Genomic DNA, 8,301 nt, shown 5'->3' on the forward strand with positions numbered 1-8,301 from the left:
GATGGGGGCAGGGACTATTTCATAATAGCGTGCGTGTGTGCGTATGGGTGTGTGTGTGTTTGGTTTAAAGACTATACTCTAACTGTAAAAAAAAATAAAGTGAAAAGAATCACCACCACCACTGTAAGTTGTTTATAGTAAGTTGTCATCACTAGAGCTGTTTGCTGTGGGTATTTTCTATTTTGTAACATCCTTAACAGTGCCTTTCTCTACAAGGCACCAAAGGAAGTAAATATTTAACTGTGGATTCCAGATGAATTGTTGCTCCGCCCAGATCTCTTGCTGCCTCTCTATACTACTTTAGAGCTGTATTTAACAGCTTCTGTAAGGAAAGATTGGACCTGTAGAAGCAACTAAGAGTTGCTTGGTTTGTATTTCTTAATTGACAAGCCTGAATAAAAACAATATGTAACCAACATATTGAAACCAGCAGTTTCTGCATTAAAGATCTAATTACCTACTAATAACTACCTAGTAATTAACAAATACCTTTTGTTCTTCTAGAATATAGGGGAAATAATATATTAACTAGTAAAATTAGTGTATATTAAGATCACTTTTTGGAGGGTAAGATCTCATGCAGTGCAAGCTGACCTAGAATTCACTGGTAACTGAGTATGACTTTGAACTCCTGACCCTTGAACCTTTGCCTCACTGCCCAAGATTATAGATGTGTACAATGAAACCCAGTTTAAATACTAATTCGGGAGGTGGGGGTTCATTTCCCAAAACTTAATGACAGTAATTTGGCCCTTTGTGAATGTGAAAGAGCAGAAAACTAATGCCCATTTTTATGATACTAGATTTTCTTAAGTTTTAGAGATGAGATCTTGCTCGTGTATTCTTGGCTTGCCTTGAGTTGCAAACTTTCTGTCTCAGCCTCCTAAATGTTGGGAACATAGGCACAGACCAGCAGGTATAGTTTAAACTTTTTTTTAACAGCTGAAAGGAACAAAAGCATGATAAATTATGTCTGTTATCTCAATACTGAAGCATTTGTGAGGCCAAGGCATGTGCTTCACAAGTTTAATGTCAGGTAGGGGCACTCAGGTTTCTAGTTTACTAAGTGAACACATTTATAAAAGGGGGCGTCAGGAATGCCTGTGACAAAGCCAACATGAATAAAGGGATAACAAAATTGGGGTGTGAGTTATATTTTTTAGGTTTCTGAATTTTCCCCCAAAGAAAGTGCAATATAAATGAGTTGAGGGATGGATTGATGCCCCGATTTCAGTTGCTAGCATTATGAAAATTACATTGTCAAAAGTGTTTGCTGCTGAGCAAGGCATGGTGAGTGCTTTAGTCCCATAATTGAGGGTAGTTTGGAAGCCGAAGGTGGATTTGAATTGAAGTTCAACACCAGTCTGAGCAGCTTTTAAGGCTTACACAAAGCACACTTGTAAAAGTGTGGTTTTTGAATCACATAAAGGACCCATCTCAAAAACAGACCTGTAGTGAATCTAAGTCCAAATTCCAGTTTATAGAAAATAAGGTAAGTCCAGAATGTATGTCACTTTACAAAATAACTGGCTAATTTTTCTTCAAAAAGTCAAAGATTTAGTTTAACCAATAACTGTATTTGTAGTCTAATTAGATCTAAAAGAGATTTTTGACCCAACTGGGCATGGTGTTTCATACCTGTAATCTAGACACAAGAAAGTCAGGAGAATTTCCATGATTCTGAGACTACAATAGAAAGACTCTGCCCTTTGGAGGAAAAAAGTGAGGGGGAGAAAAGAAGAGAAACTGAGAGATTATATAGACTGGAAAGAACTTGTTAATTTATGTAATGATAAACTTGTACTACATAAAAAACGTTTTTGGTATTCATGTGAGACATGGTATCTGGTACTTATTTTCAAATGATCCAGTTGTATATCTGCATACATATAAAAATAGTGAATGTGGGGCTGGCGAGATGGCTCAGTGGTTAAGAGTGCTGACTGCTCTTCTAGAGGTCCTGAGTTCAAATCTCAGCAACCACATGGTGGCTCAAAACCATCTGTAATGAGATCTGACGCCCTCTTCTGGTGTGTCTGAAGACAGCTACAGTGTAGTTACATATAACAATAAATAAATCAAAAAAAAAAGAAAAATAGTGAATGTGTAAAATGTTAAGTATTAAGACTTAGAAGAGCTTTATGTATGTTTATTTTCAACTTTTAACTTGTGTGTCTTGAAAATTTAAAAGTTGGGAGGAACTCTTGGATTTTTCAATTAACTTACCACTTAAAAAACATTCTGTCCTGTGCTGGGAAGATGCTCATTCAGTACAATCCTACATTATAAGCCTAAGGACCTGAGTTGGATCTGTAAGTGCCAGACATCAAGGTATGGACTTGTGATCATGGCTCTGGAGCTCACTTACCATTGTAACCAACTTAGGCCAGTGTGCTTCGCCTCAAAAAAACAAAATGGGCTGGCCCCTTGACCTCTGGCCTCCACTCAATGCCGCTGCACATACATGGACACATATAAGTAAAATACTCTAGCCTGACACATTCGTGGATGGGTGTTTTACTATTTTTTAAGTTTTGATCTCTGGACATTATCAGAGTCACATAAATAGATAACACCAATGGATACATACACATAAAGTACCTAAGACCATCAGTCATGAGGCAGCACTGCATACCTACTGAAATGGCCCACAGAGGGACAGTATAGCAATATCAAGTGCTAGTATAGATGCTGAACAACTGGAACCCCAAAAGGACTGAAAATGGCACATCTGCTGCTTATAAATTAGGCATGTCCATAACAGTTCAGTCATCTTGCTACCCAAAGAAACAAAAACAGAAGGCTCCACAGGTTTGTATTTGAATGCTTATAGCAGTTGTGTTTACAGTAACCCCAAACTACAAGTATTTGAAAGACTTGATTTGATAGAAATCAGACAAACTGGTGCATCCACACAAAGGAAATAATTGCTAACGTATATAACAATGAGTAACTTAAGGAGCTAGTTCATGTGAATAAGAACAGGCAAAAATAACCTGTAAGCTTGCTGCTGAGCAGTGAGCCTTTTAGGGTGTTAGAAATTCTCCATAAGATTTTCCATAAAACAGTGGCAATGTTTATGTGCTGCCTACACCTTGGCTTTTTTTTTTTTTAAGTTTCTATTTCTATAAAAATAAATATTGGTACTTTAAAATTGTGAATATGAGGGCTAGAGGGAGGACTCAGGTTAAGAACACTGCTCATGAGGTATTGTGGTACTGTTCTTGTGAACCAATCTCCTAATGAATAAAGGAGCCAATCACTGGATGAGTAGGAGGGTTTTCCTGGTTGGACAGAGGAAGAGAGAAACCAAGAGAGAGATCTTTTTGGAACGGGGACAGCATAGGACAAGATGAAGTTGCTTGAGTTTTCCCTGTATCATGGCAGGTCTGTCAGCATTTGCCACCGAAGGAATCAGATTTAATAGGGCTTACAAGATAAGGTTTTAGTTGTTCCCTGATAATCAGTTACCATTGTTTCTGAACTAAGTCGGCAAAGTGTGGGTTTGCCAGACGTGCACCACAAAGGCCTTGGGACATTTGAATCAGGAGGTGGGCATGGTAGCAACTTGCCAGTGGGACACTAACGAGCTGGGTGGAGAGATTGTGGCATTCTGAGTCAAGAGTCTCCATAAGATAAACACATGGTTGGACAATGGCCATTGTCTGCCAGTGCATGGCAGGCCAGACCACCAAGGCAGAAAGTTGCCGGCACAAGGGTGAGAACAGGCCAGTCTTTCTGTAATATTTATCCGAAACAATGAAGAGTTCTGGGGTTAGGTTCCCAACCCATGTCATGTGCTACTCTCTGGAACTGATGTCCACTGACACTTCCCTAACAGGCACATATACACAATTGAGAACAATAAACATCTTTTAAAATGTGAATATGATTCCAAGTATATAATGTTTGAATTTTTTTTTTAAAGTTGCTCCAAGTGCTGACAAGATGACCTAGCAAGTGAAAGCAATTGCAGGGTAAGGCTGACAACTTGAATTCAGTCCCCACAACACACATGGAAGGAGAAGAAACACACCCAGAAGTTACATTCTGACCTCCTCATGTCCAAAGTGCCCAAATTCCCTCCACAATAATGTTCTCTGAAGATAATGTAAAGTAAAAGAATTAGGCTTATCCCTGTCTATCAAATGAGACTCAAATGATTATTTATTAGGCTCTGCTCAATTAATGGAGGATTACCCTAATTAATTCTCTAGCACTAGGCTGGCTGGTTCTCCAGCTGTGCTCCCAAATACTTGCTGTTTGAATCCTCCTGGACCATTTCTGGTCCAGCAGTCTGGTGTTCTGGGGAGGTATTTCATACTGGCACATGCTACTGGTCCATACTTCTCTTGTTTCACCTTCTCTTTGTGGGCCCTACCTGTGACCCCCAGCCAGGTAACTGAAAGCCCGCCTGCCTTTATTCCCTACAGCAATTGGTTGTACCATACAGTGGAAGACAATTATTAAACAATTATGAAATATCTGGTGTAATTACATTCACAGTGTTTAGTCCATTTGTATTTGGCAACCTTATGAGAAAGTATTCTATTTGTTCTATCTTGGTGAGTTCACAGTTCTGTACTTTTCTCATTACTATCTTAAGCAATTAAATTCTTAAACTTTCATAACTTGTACTTATTTGCGGGGGGGGGGGGGGGTGAGACAGGGATTCTCTGTATATCCCTGGCTGTCCTGGAACTCACTCTGTAGACCAGGCTGGCCTTGAACTCAGAAATCCACCTGCCTCTGCCTTCCAAATGCTGGGATTAAAGGCATGCGCCACCACTGCCTGGCTGCACTTACCAATTTTAAGACACTTGTTTAAAATTTCCTCCAGTCTTCATTAAAAAACAAAAAACTTCTAGATCTTCTAATCTTCAATACCAAACTTAAAACACCTACAACTTAAACTTTTACCTACTCCAACCTTCATAACATGCATTTACCATCCTTAAAACATCTCCTGAGACCATAAAACATTTTTTTAAATTCTTTGTAACCTTTAGTTTAATTGTGAGACTATAACTATCCAGTCTTCAACCCCATCAGAGACTTGAGTAGGAATAAATATTACCTGAATACCTAGGAAGCACAGGCAAGCTGCTTTCAAAATTATACAAATAACATAGTTGGCTGCCTGAACAGTCCCCCAGAAATGTCTCTGTAACATTGGAGCTTCTGTCTTCAGCCTTCTGGACCGGTATATCTGACAAACTTTTGTGAAGCAGGAATTATGAACGACTTACTTTGCCTTAGCAGAGCTTGGCAATCGACTTTGCCTGTGTCCAAGTTTTGTCCATTTTGGACAGTAATCTGTCTGCAGATGAAGTTAGGGCATTTTCTTTGCTCTGTGGCTAGCTTGCCATAATTGAAGCTATCTCTGAATAGAGGCCCTTCAGTGCTCTTCCAAGTTGAATGGGGTTCTGTCAGAAGCTGACATGTCTCATCAAAAAAGTTCTTAAATTAATAAAAATGTCTTTAAATGCCATATTCTGCTAAGTTTCTAAGGTTTTTGAAGACCATCTATTGATACCATATCTGAGTAGGTAAACTTTGTTTTTAGCTATTTACTGTCTGGTTAACCTAGGAAGAATATTTTGTGATAATTTTGGTCTAGTATCTGACTGTGAGTTTGACTATCAATTTGTAATAGCTTTTAAAAGGACTATAATTTTACATCTTCAAATAACTATATAAGAGCTGAAACTTAATATATAGTAGGTTGTAACAAAAATAACCTCAAATTTTGTGTCAATATACAAAGCCTTATACCAATGTAGTAAAATACACAAATGTAACAAAGTAAAACCTTAATTTTGTATCAATATGCAAAGAACATATTAATGTAAGATTATGTCTCTAAGCTGTTTTTTTTTTTTGTTTTTTTTTTTTGTTTTTTTGGTTTAAGAGTAGATTAAGCAATCTATCCTTTCTACTATTCTTGTAATAGACCTATATCTCCCTCCCATTTTTTCTTGTCAGCCCTCTCCCCCTACATAAGAAAGAAAGGATAAGAGAAAAGAAAAGGGAAATCCTCAAGTCTAACATCCTATACCATGTTTTTCACTGGACAAGATCATTTAATAATGTGCAACCAACCCCTTTATAATAATAAGCATCTTCTACACAACAGAATGACCAAAACTTACCCACCCCAGCCTTTTGGAATGGGGCTTTGTTTTCTTAAAATGCCTTCATGTTTATTTATTTGGGGCGTAGTATTTCTTTCTTGGAGGCCAAGGAGATTTGGAGAAATGGTTACTCTTATGAAAGCTAGTTGTAGCATCTGTTGTCCAGTCTCTGTACTCTGATCAAGTTTAGGCATAAGTGAAATCCTGACTGAATCAGAATGTAGCTGGATGAATTGGGTCATTTAGGGTCAACAGGTTTCTTTGAAGCTATTCTGGAAGTCTTTTGAGCAAACAACATTGAGGCAGTTTGGGGTAGTATCAGGTGTCTCGATATCCCTAAGGGTGAATCTTTTTAGGGCCACTATTTTTGATGTTATTTTTTGTGGACATATAATCTTAAACAAGTAATACACGGTTTTGTACTAGCATATGTATGGAATGTGCAAGGTGCACATTGCAGTTAGCCAAGAACCAAGATTCTTTGTTCTTTATTTGAGCAATGAAAGACATCTTCTGTCTTTCTTGGGCTAACTTGAATTGTAAACAAACTGCAATATAAGTTCTATGCCATGAAAGAATGCCATGATAAGTCCTGAGGACTTTGTAGCCAACAAGATTTATTGACTATACATGGATATTTAAGTCTCAGTCAGTTTTAGAGCTCTTCCCCAATAGAGGGATCAACATATACATTACCTATCTTGGTCCTTTTCTGTGGTTGAGATCCTCAGGAGGGTCGCACTCCCCTTTACCTGATTTCTATCAATTTGGAAGGACTCCAGGTTTTTTCCCTTGTGGAAATATAGGTATATCCTTCCCTCAGCACATTTCCTGTTTTCCATTCTGAGGTTAGGACACCTTTAAAACAGGCTGGTTTAGTTAAGCAGTTTTTTCTATAACCCAGTGTCTCTTAGCAGCTATAGATTTTTTTATTTGATAGCATTTTAAAATTTAAAGTTAGTAAAGTGCTATGTCATCTATCCATGGGGGATCTTTGTTACCCCTTTCTGATGGTTAAGTATCTCTTTTAAAGTATTATTAGATCTCTCTGCGATTGCTTCTCTTACAGAATTGTGTGGTATACCTATAATATGTTTTATAATATGTAAAAAATTGTCTTATTAGAGACATGCTGAAGCATTGTCAATCTTAATTTGTATAGGTATTCCCATAATAGCCATAACTTCTAATAAATGTGTCATCACAGAATCAGTCTTTCCAGAAGTTAAAGCAGTTACCCAGTGAATTCTTGAATATGTGTCTATAATTTGATGTACACACATAGTTTAGCAAACTCGAAAATGAAATATCCATTTGCCAAATTTTATTTCTTTGGGTACCTTTAGGGTTACTTCCTGCAGGTAATAGAGTTTGGTTATATAAAGGACTAATAAGACATTTCTTTATAATTTCCTTGGCTTGTTGCCAAGTGATAGAAGATTCTTTAAACCTTTGCTGTTAACATGGTGTTTTTATGAAATTCTGACGCCTCTAGCATACTTCCTATCAGAAGCTGATCAATTTCATCATTACCTTGTGCTAGAGGGCCTGGCAGACTCGAGTGAGATATGGTATGTGTTATATACAATGAATGATTCCTATTTCTGATCACTTCTAGTTGAATAAACAGTGAAATCAATTCAGAATCATCCTGAATAAATTCAGCACTTTCAGTATGCAAAACAGTTCTGTACATATAGTCAATCACTAAATTAAGAGGTTCTTGAAGATCTAATAGCATAAGAATTGCATATAAATCTGATATTTAAACAATCATATGGACTCTCCCTTACTTACATTTTCTGATTTATATCCTGCCTTTCCTGATTATTTACATCAGCATAAAATGTAGGGGCTCCAGAAATTGGTGTTGTTTTATTATATGAGGCAGAATCTGATTAGTTCTTTTTACAATCTGAAGTTGCTTGCTTTGGGGTATTTGTTGTTAATTTCTTTCCAAAAAAGTACTGCAGGCTCTTTGCTAATGTTCATTTTTTGCTCATAATGAGGCAATCTCAGCATTAATAAAAGGTACCACAATTTCTGCTGGGTCAATTTCTGTTAACTGATGAAATCTCATTTTTCCTTTTAGAATTAGTTTAGATACCTTTTCTGTATAGGTCTATAGTTTTTTACTCTGTGTGCTAAACATGGATAAATTTTATAA

The sequence above is a fragment of the Mastomys coucha genome, unplaced genomic scaffold (genome assembly GCF_008632895.1).
Source record: "Mastomys coucha isolate ucsf_1 unplaced genomic scaffold, UCSF_Mcou_1 pScaffold20, whole genome shotgun sequence".
NCBI lineage: Eukaryota > Metazoa > Chordata > Mammalia > Rodentia > Muridae > Mastomys > Mastomys coucha.